The following is a 19,026-nucleotide window of genomic DNA, read 5'->3' on the forward strand; positions in this document are numbered from 1 at the left end:
CTGTGCTCCGCAACAGGAGAGGCCGCAACGGTGAGAGGCCCACGTACCGCAAAAAAAAACAAAAAAACAAAAACACTTACCTGGCACTCAGAGGCCTTCTAAAGAGCTCTTTCAGTACATAGAAAATAAAGTGATAACGAAACCTTAGTTTACTTGGTATATTTTTCTTTTTTGATGATACCTAAAATAACGGCATGTCCTACATTTAATGGCATGTTATTTCGGATAAAATATAGGGGATAGTGGTAAACTTTATGCCTGGCAAGTTGAATCCTTGGGAAGGGAGGAGCCAAGGATGTTTTGGCCCTCTTAAATGGGCTATGGCACACATACAAAATTTTTAAGATCATGAAATTAAAATTTTTCCTTGTATCCCTGCTGGTATAGTACCCGAGGGCTCCCACAGAAGCTCTCACCACTTCTTGCCACTTCACTGGCCTTGATCTCATTTGTGGGGTATTGTCTCCATAGCTATTAATCCAATCATGCCATTTCCATATTCATTAATGCAGCCCTCACAGAAAAGGAAACCTTCTGTTTCTACTAGTGTAGCAGCTCTTCCATTGCTGATGCTGTCTTTTTTTCAGTTCTCTCTCTCACTCTCTTGATAAAATTGAACTTATCTCTTCAGAGCTAGGTTGGAGGACATTTTGAAGGGTATCATCCAGAGTCACACCAAAATATCTGTCAATTCTAAAAATCGACCTGCTTTTTAAGATAAAGGGCAGGCATCTATTTTAGCCCAGGATGAGCTCCTGGCCTTTTCTGAAAACTTCTATCAAGATGAATCCTAGAGCCAGAGGGTCAGACCCTAAGTCTTTTCATCTGTCTTCCCAAAAGATGCGTGAGGTCCACAGGCTGAGATACCTCCTTAACTCCCTATCTCAGAAGTAGAAAAGCAGATGGGTCTTACCCAGTATCTGCCACACACTGCCTCTCTGTCTTCTCCTCTAGGCTATAAGCTTCTGAAAGGCAGAGTCTGTTGCTACTCATTTATAACCCTCTTCATCAGTACTAATAGATGGTACTAGTAAAGTTCTGGTACCCAGGTGACTAAAAATATTGTCTACTGAGCATAATAATGAATGACTACAGTTAATGATTACTAAAGCATAGAATATTAGAGCTAGAAGTGATATTAAAGTTTGCTTAACACAAAAATCTTATGCAACACATCTGGAGACTATATTCAAAAGTTAAACAACTCTCTCATGATCACATAGCCAGGAAATGACAGAACCATGAAGACTCAGACTGGGTCTACTGATGACAGTTATTCAGTTCTTTCCCTTTTAAAACACTGTGAACTGCTATATTGAAATTCACAATTTTAATAAGCTATTCTCATAAATAAGGGTATTAAATCAGTACATGTATTACTCCCTCATCCTACAGTAATGTGGACCAGGAGTTGAAAGACCCCCAAATTTTCTTTCTCCAACCATTAGAAGCAAATAATGAGTTTAAATTTTTACAGACCTTTCATATTTACAACACTGCTATAACAAAGCAAGCACGTAATTTTTTAAAAGTAGATTTTGGTCCAAGCAGGAAATGGACAGGACACACAAAACTAGAGTGAGGTTGCAATTTATCTCATTTGCCCCACATTTCTTAATTAGAGGGTTACAGTTATTAGCTTCAACATTTCCAGCCAGAAGGAAACAGACAAAGAATGAGATGACAATACCCAGGTACCATCCATTGTTAGAGACCCTTGACAGTTTTTCAATGGGATGTGGTGGCAGTAATTCTGGAATGAGGATGCTAAGTATCAGCTTTTGCAATAAGTGTTTATAGATCCTCAGTATCAACTTCTAAGTAGCATTGCCATCACTTTATTATAAGTGCAAATACAGGTAATGATAGCCACAATTTTCAGTCATTGTACAATTTAGAAAAAAAGAACTCTTCACTACATATAAGAACATTTCCTCCCTGAGGTTCCATACAGCAAAGAATTAAAATAAAACTGCTGATGGTTACCTATTCTATAACTGACTGCTTATTCACATAGTAGGAAACCTTCAAAATGTAACTCTGCTGTCTCTGCCCCATATTCACCTGATTCCTCCTTAAGGCACCAGTTGAATTTATCTGACAGTAAGTCTTGATTTGGTGAGGCGAGAGTAGGAAGGCTGAACATTATGTTGTTAATATTAAGTCCTAGCTGTCTCTCAAGCTGCATAAGACACTGATTTCCTTGCAAAATAAAATGCGCAAAGGCATATCAGGATCATTCATTTCAGCTTCATTACTGGTAATTGATCATATTGCCCAAAGGAAATCAGTCCATTTGTTTTTCATGAGCCAGACTGGACAGAGGTCACTATTCACATCTCTCCTCTGTAATGAACTAATTATCAAAACAATAGGCACTTAATGAAAAGCACGGTCAAGGAAACATGTTTGTCCTCCTTCTTTTGAACTTTCCAACTGTACAGATATATGGGACTCAGATCATTTTCTCTACTAAATCCTTGTTAAACAAAACTTGGTTTTTACCTTCATCCTAATTTTCCTCCCAAACTTGATCAGAAAATTCTTGATCTCACTCTCCACAATACAACAGATGCCCATGCCAAACATTAAACGAAGTAACCACCTCCTCAGAAATGTTCTAAGAGAGCCTCACTCTAATTGGTTTGCATGCCTTGCAAAGAAAACACCAGCACACGTATAAACAGACTGACAGGTTGTCTGATTCCACTATGCCGCTTATGAGTCTCTGTGTTCAGTGAGCTTCCAGAACATCCTCTGGCAATGCTCATTAGCAAAACGCAGCTGATACTTCTCCAAAGGTAATTGGTTGGGGGTAGGTTGAGAGGAAAAGGGCATATCCTTTCTCTCCTTGAATCCAAAAGTCCAGAGACTATAAAATCCTATATATACCTCAACACTAAAATACCCAGAATCATTAAAAAAAAACACACACACAAAAAAACACAGAAACTTCTCTCCACTAAGAAGTTAGCAATCTGGATCATACCCCTTCAGCTAAACTTTCAGATCTCATTTCCTGCCTTGAACCCTGAGAAAGATAAGGGCCAACACATATTGGCACTATTCAAGGTACTGACTACAGATATTAACCCATAGTCGATGACCTTTTCTGACAGAATTTAATATACTGACTTCTTACAGACTACACACAGTCTTAATATACTATCTATTGCCCTATCCCCAAAAGGTTGTGATTTGTTTAGTTACAACCACTTTAAAAGGAATCCAGTGTATATTGCAATATGTTCAGAAGTGGCAAATGGCACCAGGGAGTGTATAATTATTCCCTCCCAGCTATTCAGTTTTGCTGACAGCAGATAATAATTGTGCAGACCTACACCCTACATAACCCTAGGGAGCCTTTCAAAGCAACCAATTTTGAAAAAAAAATTTAATGAAAAATTTTCTGAAAATGGTAGCAGCCACAACCAAGCACAGAACACTTAAAATAGAATTTGAGTTTTGTCAGGAAGGATGTGGGGATAGAGAAAAAGAAAAACATACATCTCTCCATATACATACATATATATGAGATTTAAAAGATAATGTTGCGGGCTTCCCTGGTGGTGCAGTGGTTGAGCGTCTGCCTGCCGATGCAGGAGACACGGGTTCGTGCCCCCGTTTGGGAGGATCCTGTGTGCCGCGAAGCGGCTGGGCCCGTGAGCCATGGCCGCTGAGCCTGTGCGTCCGGAGCCTGTGCTCCGCAACGGGAGAAGCCACAACAGTGAGAGGCCCGCATACTGCAAAAAAAAAAAAGATAATGTTGCACATGGTGATTCTCTGAATTTCTAAAGGCACATGGTGATTCTCTGAACTTCTAAAAATTTTATTTCCTTTTGTAGGAATATATTAAAGATGATAAAATGTCCTCTAGGAAGAGAGACAGTATGCATTAGACTGTCATTTACTTAGCTCGCCTCTTCCTCCTTCTCCCTCCCACACTGTGACTATCAAGGTTACAAACAAGTCCACAGAAATGTCAAGAAACTGGCTAGAAACCTGTACCACAAGTCCCCAGAGGTAAGCAGTAGACTCATCACTCACAGCTGTGACTTCTCACTGATCACATTGCTAGGAAGCTTTGATAAACACTTAACTCTTATGTGCCCTAGTTTTATATTTTGAAAATAAATTTCCCCCATTTCACTTTATAGAAAATAACAATCAACTTTTTAAAAAATCATCTAAGCTGTGACATAAAGATAACGGGAACTAATGACCTAAGAGCCGTGGCCTCCGAGAAAGTTCCTGGGCCCTATAAGAAGATGGCCAAAGAGGAAAAGAGGAAAAGAAGTAGTTTCTTATACAACTGAAAAGCAATCATATGGGATCCATAAAGACGAATAAAATATGGTAGAGAAAAAAACAATCGCAGTGTATAAACTCCATATGCAATAAGACAGTACTGACAAGATCCAAACCCCTCTACTAATCATCAGTCATATCTTTTTTTGAGTTTTTTTAGAAAGAGATTTAATTAAGGTATGCAAATATTCTCATACTGATGTAGATGACTGTATATACATCTTTATACACTTTAGTGCCATAGCAATCTGCATTAGGTCTGTGACTTGGATAGGACTGCTTAGCACCACTTTCTTCCTTCTGTGATACTCCCTCTAATGACCAAGCAGGATAGGCCAGAAAGAAAAGACTTCAAGGAAAAGCCATCATCTGAGTGCACTTATTGGGAGTCCAGATGAGAGGACTGTAGTGCCACTGAGGGAGAAGTCAAGCTAGTGGAAATACTTCATGTGTTGCAGAAAAGATGATTTGGAGTTTTACTGGCCCAGATAAAATTAGCTTATTTTATTATCTCTAATTTCCTTTAATTTCTCTGAACCCTGCAGGGTCTCTATAACTATATCCTCTTTTTATTGCATGGCTCTTGTTCTGTTATCATTATTTTTATATTTATGGGTTTAGGTGACTTTTGGAATGAGGCAAAGCATAAAATCAGAAGAGTAATTTGTCATCAGCTTGAGTTAAGGAATCTCATAAACATAAAATAAAAAGGTGAGTATCAATAAACCTAGGCTAAATATACTTACAGAAAAGTGATCCCAACATACAGCTCTATGCTTCCTAGTGGATGGTGCAAAACATGGTGTATGACAGACTAGTCACCATTAATTATGTAATAATCTACAAGTACCATTTCATTAGGGAAGACAAGCTTACCCAGCACAATATTTTAAGATATCATGTGATGTTTATAGAAAGATGACCTAAAAATAATAATAATTACAATGTGCAAGGTCTTCTCATATGCTATTAATAAAAGCTATATGAACCTTCTTCATATGAACATATCTTACTCTAACGCTCAGTGAAGTCAAAGGCATTATGTTAAAGCACAGAGTAAAATCGTTTGCATGAGGTCCAACTATATGATGACTTGGGAGTCTGACTTTACCCAGGCTTGAGAATTCAGATGAATGGAGATTTGGCACCTCTATGTTCACATCCAGAAACAATCCTGGTAGCAGGCTGCCTACAAGGAGCTATCTATGATGGAAAGACACCACACCTCCTGAGTGAGGATAAGGCTGCCAGTAGAAATCTCCACAGAAATTTGCCAGATGGAGAAATCCAATATCAGAAGGCCAGAAGAATAGAAGAAACTGTCAGGGTCAAGAAATAACCAACTGGGAAGGGTCTGGGCAAGCAAGGGTTGACACTGAGAAGCAAGCAAATGCATCAATGTGAAAATAAGATAGATTCCTATTTGTGTCCAGAGAGAGGACACAAATGATGATCAATCCCTGAGGATATTCATTTTATTTGAGCTCTGTAGCATCTCTCTGGACTGACAATTATATATAGCAAAATGACATCTAGGCTTTTTTTTGTAAAAATCTAGAGAGCAGACAATTTGAGACTAAAGTCACAGGGAGTGAACGCTTGAAATACAGTTATTCTGTATTGAAGTAACACACATTTTTCTATAGAGACCAGATATGCAAGTGGCGAAGCTGACATTTTCTTTTGAAAATTAAAGAGTATGGTTTGCATTCTTACCTAGAAAGTGGGAGACTACCCAGAAGGCATTTGAAACAGTGGTATTCAAAAATCAGTGCCACTAAACTTTTCCACCAATTTCCCAATATGACCTCTCAGAGGTTGTTCAGAGTCAAGGAGTGTGGTCTCTATCATGGCTTGGAAGAGGGCACAAGGGGTTCATGGGTCTCTGTTTCAGGATCACATGTGCCCTGAGGAAGGCGCACAATTTTCTAATTTTAACAAATGCTCTAAAAAAGCTGGCAGAGCTCTGGGGGCCACAAAGGGAAAACTGAGCCAGAATCCAGGCAGAGAGAGGGGTTTGGCAGGAAGAGGGCAAGTGATCCACCTGGGATGGATAGGCCACAGGCAACAAATTCCAAGAAGAGCCAGCAGTAGCTGCAGAGCTGCATAATTCATGACTTGGGAAGGAAGCCATATTGGTGGGTACCATAATTTGGCATATTCTCGTATGAAAACTGAAACTATGAGCAAGAGAGAGCTATTACAAACCACTGGAGACTGAACTGTCAAATGAGTGCTATATAGGAACACTGAAATTTCAGTACTGATTGTTAATATTGCATGAGATATATTTTAATAGTGATTAGTAGCAAATTATAGAAGCCACTTAACAATACCTGTTTTACTTGTAACCTACAATAGCAATCATTAACAACAATTGTGATAACAATATACTCACTAAGAATTAAGAGCATTCAAATCTGGAAGAGACAAAGAAATGAAAAGAATAGTTTATAGAGTGTCTGAAAGCCTGAATAGGCACAGGTGTGATGACTAAAAGTCAGCTCTGTCTGAAGAATGGTTGATAGCTGCTGAGATGTCAAGGATATTTCAGAAACGTATACAAGATTCCTCTAAAGTTCTACTCATAAACACACCCCGTCACTACTCAGAACCTGCTGGATGCTAGACGGATGAAAGTGACAATCAAGCAAGAAATTATTCAGGATGAGACATTGACAGAGATCTGAAAAAAACCTATTAGCTTTCAAAGACTGAATGTAGAAATATTTAGGAAGAAGGACTTTGGAGCAATCAGATATTAGTTCAAGTCCTGCTTCAGCCCTTTAGTAGCATGTTGCTTTGGGCAAGTCACTTAATGTTGTACAATATTACAAGTTAAAAGAAACTGTGGAAATACTGAATACTTCTTTACATTTTAAAGATTATTAAAGAACCCAAAGAGTTTCAGCTGATGTGTGTATCTATCAGTATTCACTGTATTAGAAATTTAAACTGAGAATTAAAAAATCTATTTAGTCATTATTTGAATATAATAATAATAAACCCATTATATTTTATAACACATTTTAATGAAAAATAAATATATATGCCAAAAAATAGTGAGAATAATATCATGTTTTATATTTTGTAAATATCTTGAGTGTTCTGACTTAATAGAAGACAGCTGGATTCTTATATCTGCTTTTGCGTTCAATAGGTTGCTTGTGAAAATGGAAGAAAGGGTGTCAACCTACTCCATAGATTTGAGAAATTCCTGAAACATAAAAATCAGATGTAATCTGATTATGGAATAATACAGAATAGAGACAACCACAGCATCAAACACTACTGCTTAGCTGGATTCTCCCCAAGGGAGCTCTGTCAAGTTCAAAGTCAGTGAGTACAATGACAGAAAGGAGCTACGATACATCATATGAGTAGATTAATTAAAGCACTACGTGTATTTAGAATAGCTGGACCAGATAGCCCCTTCTCCTCCTTTGCATATAGAGGCTAGTGAGTTTTCCCTCAGTATTATGCCCAGAGATCTTTTCTCCGAAGAAAATGGGTCATCTCCCAGAGGACAGTTCCACATGTGGGTGTTGAAGTTTGAGAGAGAGAAGAACATGGCTTAAGGTCATGTCAAAGCTCTATAATATATGGCAAGAAAGAATACATTGTTTAACTCAGAAATAAGATTCACTAAGATTCCTACTCCCAAAGTAAAGCCTTCTCTTGGCAATGGAGAACGTCACGGGACAGTATATGCTGCCCAACAACTCTGCTGTGCAGTGCTTACTGTCAGCAAACTGTGCATTTATTTATTTATTTTTGGCCATGCCACATGCAGGATCTTAGTTCCCCAACCACGGATCAAACCCTGGGCCCTGGCAGTGAAAGCACAGAGTCCTAATCCTGGGCTGCCAGGGAATTCCCCAGACTGTGCTTTTAGAATTTGAACTTAGAATCTCACATTCAAGGGCTGTTGGGAACACAGACCAATAAAATTGCATAATGCCAAGCAAGCTAGCTCTACTAATTACAGAAGTCCTTTATTCATAAATCTAAACAGTCAAACAAGGTTCATCAGATATTGGAGGAATATTAAAAGCATGAAAATAAGGAATCAAAATAAATTAATTAATTAACAACCTGGGATAAAACTGAGTCAGATCAGGGGGGAAAATAGTTCTTCATAAATATAGTGTCCTCAGAGAGATCCAAGAGGATATTAGATCTATAAATCAAGAAGAGTCTTCTTATGACTAGGAAGTAATTCAAGGGCAAAAAAGGTAAGATTTAGAAATTCTTTAACACAACTAATTAATTACAGACTAAATCAGTAGTGTTAAAGCTTTCTTGACCAATAAATACATTTAACATTATGACACATAGTGTACATGTATGTATATGTTATATGCATAAAGCTTCACTAAATAATAATTCCTCATACAGTCATTATTCTATGACAATTCTATTTATTTTGTAAAAATGACTCATGAGTTACTGATGTGTTGTGATCCAGGGTTTGAAAACAGTTGGTTTAATAATAGAATAAAACAAATTAACTGAAGGAAGTAATCTGTAGGATAAAAGTAAGAACATGTGAAAGAATGAAAAGCAAAGAAATGAATAAAAAGAGTAGTAAGAGCCACAGATGAAAAATCGAAGAGGCACAACATCCATCTTTAAAAAAAAAAAAAAAAAAAAAAATATATATATATATATATATATATATATATATATATACACACACACTTACATATGGTTAAAAAAATCCAAACAGTATAGAAGGAAAAAAATGAAAGATAATTTTTTTTCTCTATCCTTCATCCTTTCAGTCCCATTCACTACAGATAATCAGTTACAGTTTTTACAGCTTTTTGGAGACTATTATTAAAATCTTAATGACCTCATATCTTTGTTTATTAATTTTAGACAGTATTTATTAAATGAGAGGTTTAAAACACCTAAACTTCCTGCTAATTTTGTAAACTCATTATTTTCAATTCTTTTAGGTTTCTTATTTTATTATATATATATAATTTATCACAATCTAAAAAAATGATTTGTCTTCATTACTTCCCCTCTCATCCTCCATTTTATAAAATTTGCTACATTATTATTGTTATATCATGAAGTTTTATAATATTTAAATTATCCTCTATAAGTATATTTATTTTGTGTTTTGTCTGTAGATTGATTCTAAAGTCTAAAAAGCAGCAAACATGATTGAAATAACATAATACTTTCAATCATGTTTGCTGCTTTTTAGTCTGAAGTTGATAAACAAAGATATGGACCATTTTCAGACACCCTGCACGTTTATACATTATATGCTGATAACCTTAAAATATCTTTCCTATACCTGAACCTGCATTTTATACATTAGGTGATGAAGGCTGATTCTGAACCATTCCACAGATTGGGATAAAATTCTAGGTACCTGACAAGGTACCTAGAGTGCCAGAGTAGGACAGGGAAGACTTGGTTTTGGGACATTATATAAGGATAGGATTTCATCCAGACCTGTCTCTCAGGCAAAGCTTAGATGGGGGGGTAGTGGTGTCCCACAAAGCCTCTGGATATTTGGGGTCTTCCAGCAGCTGGCTTACTCAAGCAGGACCACTGATTATATCCAGGAGACTAAACTACCTTACCCTTCTCCTCATGTCATTCTTTTCTTCATTTTCATTGTGGGGCGACACCAGGAGGACACATGCAATGGTGACAGCAAGGGCAAAATAGGGCAGGAGGCTTCAACTGCAGGGTACAGAAAAGTGCTGGGGGAAGAGTCAGGGAGAAACTCACAGAATACACCTCAGCCTAAGACACAGAAAATCCACCTTTCCCTCTCTCCTTGCTCCGGGCACCTAGCAGGTCCTGGAACAGAGGTTTAAAAACAGGTTTATCTGGTCTCTGACTGTGAAGAAATGAGAGGACAACCATGGACAGGAAGAGGAGATGTTTGTCTTTACTTGATCAATCCTAGAGGAAAACAAGATTGACTAGGGGACTTAACGGCAGCAGCCAAAGAATCCCATAGCTTGTAAAAGATCTTGAGAGTCCTCTAGATTTCCCTGATCCAAGAGGGGCAGGGAGTGCAGAAACCTTACTGGGAATTTTATCATTCTTTTTTAGCTTTATAAGAGGAGACATTCCTCCCCAAATAAGTGGGCCTACTGGTCGACTTTGGGACATTTAAATTTCAAATAGATTTTTGGTGAATATTATCTACTAATCTAGGCAAGATCTCATACACTTGACATGATTTCCCAGTTGGGAAATTCTTCCTAAACTTAAGATATAAGTTAAATATTCATGTATACTATGTTCTTTCTATATTTTAAAAAATTCTTTTTATTTCTTTTAAATACTTCTGTTTAACCCATGTAAATTCATTTGACAATATATAAACATATATATGTAAATATATATACATATGTCACTTGACTTTCCTCCATATAACCAGATTTTCATGATGTCATTTATTGAACAATTTATATCTTTCTTGTTCTATTGTGGTAAACTAGAGTTCCAATTTTTTTTTTTTCTTTTTTTGCGGTACGCGGGCCTCTCACTGCTGTGGCCTCTCCCATTGCAGAGCACAGGCTCTGGACGCACAGGCTCAGGGGCCATGGCTCACGGGCCCAGCCTCTCTGCAGCATGTGGGAACTTCCCGGACCGGGGCACGAACCCGTGTTCCCTGCATCGGCAGGCGGACTCTCGACCACTGCGCCATTAGGGAAGCCCCTAGAATTCCAATTTTTTTAATGTATTTATGGAATTAGACTTTTATTAGTAATGAAAATACTCAAAGACTTTATTCGTAGGACACACATGTTCATACCTTCCCAGGACCAAGATATATGAGAAGCGAAATAATTCATCAGAACGTTGCTAGGTGGAAATGAAGTCAGAATGAAAGTTGATAAATGTTCTTAAGGATATTTCAGCTAGGTCTTGATGAAAGATGACAAAATAACCTTACAACATAGCTCAACAGACCTTCATAGTGACTGAAATTATTTTGTTTCAGAGCCAATGTCTGTCTCCCCTGGATAGAAATGGACGCCCATCACAGTTTTTGTCTCTTAATAAACTTCCTCAATTTTAGATGTGTCAGTGCTATTGTCACTATGTTCTATGGGGTCTGTGTGTACTCTGTTAGTTCCCTTAGATCAGACAATATCTATTTCTCCTAGGGCCACTTCAATGAGCATTCTTATCGATTCTAAGCATATAATCACATTCTTTTCAATTAACAATTAATTTCCTTTTCCAAACTTATAATTGTATTTCTATTTCAGCACATATTCCATTGACTAGAAATTCCAGAACAGTATTTAAATTATAATAATGATAACGAGCACCCTCAACTTGCCCCAACTACATTTAATGGAAAAGTCACTAAAATTTTATTCGTGATAATTAATACATTTATTCCAAATTTACTTGCATTTAAAAAAATTAATAATGGGTGTTAATTTTTGTAGCATCATCAGACTTAGTGATATGCTATAGCCTTAATAGGGTTCCTAATATTAGACCATTTTTGCTTCTTTAAATAACTTTTTAGTTTTGAATCATTTTATTAAAGTGTGGTGAATGATTCTTTGCATGAATTGTTGTTTTATTTCTCTTTGCCAGTATTTTATTTTGGATTTTGGCCTTTATTTCAGATGAGCACTTCCAGCTGTAAAAACAAAACAAAAAGAAAAAAAACCTGTAACAGTAACAGTGGCATGTAGTATGTGTGTGTGCCTGTGTGTGTGTATGTTATCTCAGCTAACAGGAAAAACATAAAGGAGACTCTAACCTGCTTCAGTAGGTCAATTATGTCATCAATGACCTAAGCTCTTTTTATCTGTCTCTCCTCCACCATCTCTAACAGTCAAAGGTTTTTGTTTTTCACACTTGACACCTCATGTGTGCAAAATGTCTGCTGCAATCCAGACCATACTAACAAGTCTTCTTCTTCCATCTGATCCTAATATTAGGACTTCAATTTAGCTTTTCCCAGATGCTCTCTAGCAAAGCTCCTCTTAAGTTCCATTAGCTAGAACTGAGTCAGTCAGCCATACTCATGCTCTAAGGAGGGCTGGGAAAATGAATTGCTGGCAAGGAGGAACATAATTGTCATCCTTAGTTTAGAGTTAAACCCATCATGATTAATCATCTTGGGCTGGGAAGATCTCAGCACACAGAAAATAAGGATTCTATTAGCAAGGAAAGAGATGGAATGAAGATGGTTCAAGGATAAAATTAATAACATGTCTGCCACCCTATCTATTAAATTTTTATTTGTAAGTCAGGTCCATAGTCTTTTTGTACTGAACTTATCATTTTCAGTAATCAAAATTAATGCTGGTTTCCTAAAATAGGATGTTCAGTATTCTAAATGTTCCATGTTCTGCAATGGTATGTACAAGGATGTCTTCAGAACTTGGGTTAAATCACCTGATTCCAGAAACTATTGTGGAGGGAATAATCTGACTTTTATTTTATACTATTCTGTTAAGATTATTGGTCTATCTAATCTTTGATTTCTGCTAGAGTAAACTTTGATAATTGGTATGTTTTCAGAACTGTTTCATTTATGTTTTCAAATATTATAGCTTGGAGTTTGAAATGATATTACTGAAAAAAATTTAATATCTCATTTATAATATCTGTATGCTCCCTCTAATTTTCAACATTGGCTTTATCTTTTATTCTTATTGATTTTTAATTGAACAAGTTCCTGAATGTACTGTTATTTTCTAAAGAACAAGTTCTTGAATGTTTTGTATTTATTTTTAATAATTCATTGATTTCTGCCTTGAGTTTCATTATTTTTACTAATTTCTTTAGGTTTATTTTGTTTTACTCTTTCTAAATTTGCGATTTAAATCCTTAATTAATTTATATTATTAATTCCTATTTAACATTGAAAGGACATAAAACTAAGATTTTTCCCTTATATTTTGTTTTGGCTACACAGCTTAAATTAAAATACTTCTAGTTAACATTTTCCTTACTTAGGGTATAGCTTTTTAATTTTGAAGAATTGTTTTTTTCTCTAAAAAAAGTCATTATTTCTAGTCTGTTTGTCATACTCAACATTCATTTGATAAATATTTGTTACCAATGAATGTACCCTGTACAAATTTCAATGAAGTTTGAGAAATTAGTAAACCACTATTTCTTTATTCTTTAAAAAAGAGTACAGTCTTTGAAAGGTACAAAGTTCAATTTTATGTTCATTATGTTTTTTTTAAGAGATACTAGTTTATTTTTTTATTTTTTGGCCACACCACACAGCTTGCGGGATCTTAGTTCCTGGACTAGGGATGGAACCCGTGCCCCCTGCAGTGGAAGCTCAGAGTCCTAACCACTGGACTGCCAGGGAATTCCCTTATGTATATAATCTTAACCTGGTTAATTTATCCTAGTTGTGTTTATTTTATTTTACTTAATCTTTTATAGGTTAAATTGAATATTAAATTTTTCTAAAACATTTTTTTCAGTTTTTTTGTATATCTAATAGTAATTACCTCATTTATTTTTCTGTTATTATAGTTTCACCAACTTGAAACCATAAAACACCTAGAAGAAAACATAGGTGAAACACTCTTTGTCCTAAATTGTAGCAATATTTTTTTTGCATCTGTCCCCTAAAGCAAAGAAAATAAAAGCAAAAATAAACAAACAGGACCTAATTAAATGTAAAAACTTTTGCACAGCAAAGGAAACCATTCACAAAACAAAAAGACAACCCACTGAGTGGAAGAAAATATTTGCAAATGATATGACCAATAAGGGTTAATCCAAAATATATAAACAGCTCATACAACTCAACATCAAAAACAAACAAAAAACCCAATTAAAAAATGGGCAGAAGCTCTGAAGAGACATATTTTCAGAAGATGACATGCAGATGGCCAACAGGCACATGAAAATATGCTCAACATTGCTAATCATCACGGAAGTGCAAGTCAAAACCACAATAAGATATCACCTCACACCTATCAGAATGGCTATCATCAAAAAGAACACAAATAACAAATGTTGGCAAGGATGTAGAGAAAAGGGAATCCTTGTACACTGATGGTGGTAATGTAAATTACTGCAGCCACTATGGAAAACTGTATGGAGGTTCCTCAAAAAGCTAAAAATAGAACTACCATATGATCCAGCAATTCCAATCCTGGGTATTTATCTGGAAAAAATGAAAACACTAATTTAAGAAGATACTTACACCCCAACGTTCATAGTAGTACTATTTATAATAGCCATGTCATGGAAGCAACCCAAGTGCCCATCAACAGACAAATGGATAAAGAAGGTGGAGTACTCCATCATATATATATATATACTACACATACATACATACACACAGTATATATATATGGAGTACATATATATATATTTATGTGTATATATATATATATATATATATATATATATGTATGTATATATGTATGTATATATGGAATACTACTCAGCCATAAAAAAGAACGAAATTCTGCCATTTGAGGCAACATGGATGGACTTGGAGGGTATTATGCTAAGTGAAATAAGTCAGATGGAGGAAGACAAATACTGTATCATATCACTTATATGTGGACTCTAAAAAATACAACAAACTAATGAATATAGCTTCACTGAAATTGTAATTTTTCTTTAAATCAAAGAAAAATAAATTCTTCTTGGAAAATAAATTTGTCTGAAATTAATTTAGCCACCTCTGTTCTCTTTCTGTTTGTATGTGTTAAGATATTACCCTAACCATTGATACTTTTTAAAATTCTCTGTCCTTGGACAAGTAGGAAAGAGTCACACTTTAGTTTTTAAGCAAATGTATGGGTCTCATTCTAATTGAGGAGTTTAACTTATTTATTTTTATTGCCAGAACTATTCTATTTAGTCTTCCATTATATAGTTCTATGCTGTTTTTAAATGCTTACTTTGATTTATAACTTTTAATATTTTTTATATTCTCCAGTAATCTGTGAAGTGGACTAAATATTTTAACTCCACCAATGGTTATCTTTAAATATTCAAACTATAGATCCCAAATTTGCAATAATCAAAAGACACTGTGTAGCTTTTGACACTCCACCACACAAGACAAGGAATTAAAGACCTCTCTTTATCCTCTGCTCTCTCCATTGAGGTCTGAGTTAATTTAATCTCTTGATTTAATCTATTTTCAATTAAATTATTACATTTACATTGTCCACAGCACTTTAAAAATGGTTTAACTTTTCCAATGAACTTTATTATCAAATTTCTAAAAATCATTATTATTTAGATTTAAGTGTTTAATTGAACCTTAACTCAAATTTATGTCCTTTTTTTAAACAAAAAGATTTCCTCATTTTTAACATCTCAATTTTAGGTCATCTCAATTGGCAGAAGTGTTCCTTAAAGTGATTACATTTTTCAAAGCACTTATTTCTATTTATCTTTCCAAAATTTTTACTAGTGAATAGCTAGATTAACATATCTCCTCAACAATTTTGTGAATTACAATGAGCCTTATTCAAGCTAATCTGTTTGTTTTTTCATTTCAGTAATCATCACAAGTCGTCCCCATATTCTGTCAAAAGATTGACTATAAATCTTGGCTTTCACTGTTATGAATTGGCTTTTTTCCCCATTATTTCCTAATGGGAATTTTAATGGTAATTCAGGGACTGCTTACAGCATGTCACTTCACCTCAAAACGTGAATATTCGCTTCTTACTTAACAATTGATCCTGTTACTGAACATTCACTTTTTTCTTTTGAAAATAAGCCTCAGAAAAAGAAGTAATATAGAAAGCAAATAAGAAATACCAAGCAAAGGAAATCAAAACTCAGAATCTAGATGGCAGTTCAAATATTGAAAAATAAGAGGAAGGAGGAGAGGGTGTGAATGTGATGAGCACAGGAGGGAAGGACACTGGTGAAATTACCAGTTTGTTGGCTTGAAAAATGTTTAATTTGCACTAGAACAAATTAACATTTCTAAACAAAACTGCCCACTTCCAAATCTCACCCACTCAGTCCAAATTCAGACCTCCACTATTTCAAAGCTCTGATTAGTGAGTGTAATCATAAGAACATGTACAACTTTCTCTAACCTCATTTCAGAAGTTAACAAAAACCCACTTGGTCACTAGCAGAAATGTGATGTCCTTCTCTTATGGTCTAATAGAGCTTAAGCTTGCTGGTTGCCAGAGTCTATTTAATATGATTTCCTAAGCAGTGTGGATAATAAGATAAGATATTCGGGGGAATTAAAATGTTAATTATGTGTACAGCTTGGTAAATATGCTCAGTGATTTGAACTGATTCATTATATGAGCTTAAATTATTATTGCAAGGGTGAATGTCAACCATTCATGATACATACCTTCATCATCAAAATACTGACAACCAAGTTCAACCATGTACTTTCCAAAAATCAACTACTATAAAATTCTTCTCAGTTTGTTCCTAAATAATTTCATTAGAGTTCTGACACTGTAAGCATTCTCCAAAATATGTGTGCCCAATTTCTCTTTTATCTAAAAAACTCAAGAGAAACCTCAAGTAATATAACGTTTGAGCTTAGTGACTAAGTATTTGCCCAAGGTCATACAGCTAATAAGTGGCAAAAATAAAACTTCCAAATGAATCTGATACCAAAACCTATTTTCTTTCTGTTATTATTTTGACTACCTGTTATATAAATAACAATAGCTGCCAAGCACTGAGTTTTCACTGTACTTTATCCATATGATCATAATTACTTTTCACCACAAACCTTCTAGATAGATTTAGTTTTCCCATTTTGCAGAAAGGAAACTGAGGCTCAGAAAAATTTAAATGTATTGTATTAGCAACTCACGAAGGAACAAAAAATGTATATTACTTCAAATCACTATATCCGTGACTTGGCCAAACATTGTGTGAAATCTGCCTTGAAATAACTTTGAAGGTATTTGTTTGGAGAATTATTGTTATGAGAATTTGGTACATGAAAAATCAAGTCAGAATTCTTATTTCAGAAGGCAAAATAAAGCAAAGAGAGCTCACCTGGTCACAGGGATCAAGCCAGGATGGGCACAAGAAGATTCTTATGCGAAGTATTCTGGTGTGGCTCTCTCATGTGGCAGTCAGGGTAGGACCCAAAAGCACACCAGCACTTCCCACTTATAAATACTGTAAATCACTCTTCTCTACATGGTTATATTCTCAGCTGCCCTCAGCATTTTGGGAAATGAAAGGTCCCAATGAGCCAGTTACCTTTTTGCTCAGGGTTAAGTGTACACTCTTTACACCCTATATGCTTGTCCACTGCCATGTGCCAACTTTCCTTGTGTGAAACACAAATAACTTCCGTGATTCAATTAAAGAGCAGCCAGTAAAAGAGAATATACGATTAAATCCATACCATTAGGGGGAAATGGTACCACTATACCTTTTACTGGGTATTAGGGAAAATAACAATGCTAGCCTAACTAAGGGGTGAAATATGTTTGGTTTTTCTAAAAGATATATGTTCTGAGTACATATACATATACATACATGTTTTATGAGTACAACCTCTACTTTAAACCCTTTTAATGATGAAGATGTTTTAAGAGAATAAGCAATTAATTAAATATTAAACATCTGAGTTTACCAACTGGCACCTAGACTTCCTACTTTTGAGGCATTCATTGGGTCAGGATTTTGACCTCTCAATTTCCTGGTAGCAATGAAAAAACAAATTATAAACCAATTCTTGCCTACCCCACAGAGCTGCTGCGGTAATCAAAAGAGACCACATGAAGCACACCTAAAGATGTGAGCACAACCTTATTTATGGTGCTTAAAACTTGAAACCAACCTAAATATTCAACAAAAGGTAAATGGTTTTCTAAATGTTAATACATTCATGTGATGGATGATGTTTATTAAGAGATGGTAATTACACTGAATAAATGTTATATATAATATTATTTTAAAGGATAAAATATTATCTAATTAGGTAAAAATATATATATTTTTTAAAATCCTGAATGAAAGCACACCATAATGTTAACAATAGCTATCAGTGGGTAGTATTGATAATAGCTGAGTTAAAACATACTAATTTTTAAATAAAGTTGGGAAATTAAATAAGTAAAAGTCGCATGCAACAGAAAATAATAATTTTCTTTCTTTTACTTTCCCAAAATAAATACATATTTCTATAATTGTAAAAGTTTTTAAAATATGTGCAAAATACTTTGTACACCATAATATGCTACCAAAATATATGCTAATTACTTGAATAAATATTAAGGGAAATAAGAAAGTCTATTTTCTGCAGTTTGTTTCATTTCCAAATATAAATTCAAGTTTCCTAACAATCTAGGATGAATCAAAGAATAATTATACTAATATTACAATTTGAGATAGGCTAGATAACTATCAAGCATAAGGTAAATATAATACAAGTCTAGTTCATTTAACAAACTCAGATACTAGCATACAATTCTGGTGATAAAATCAGAGAGTTCAAAATAAAGGCTACCTAAACATGAATTTGTTTATATAAGTGTGGTATTCAATATTATTTAGTTAGCTTTATTTTCTTAAAGAAAATCTGTTAGAGCTGTATTTTCTTAAAGAAAACACTATACACTTCAAAGAAATCTTCATTATATAACATTAGTATTGAAATTTTTGAAATAGGACTCAAACTAACTAAAATATTAGTAAGAAATTGGGACCATATGATTATTTTAAATAATAAAATAGAGAGTTACAAAATATTATTTATCTAGAAGATGTATA

The sequence above is a fragment of the Mesoplodon mirus genome, assembly GCF_964341445.2.
Source record: "Mesoplodon mirus genome assembly, chromosome: 6".
Taxonomy (NCBI): Eukaryota; Metazoa; Chordata; class Mammalia; order Artiodactyla; family Ziphiidae; genus Mesoplodon; species Mesoplodon mirus.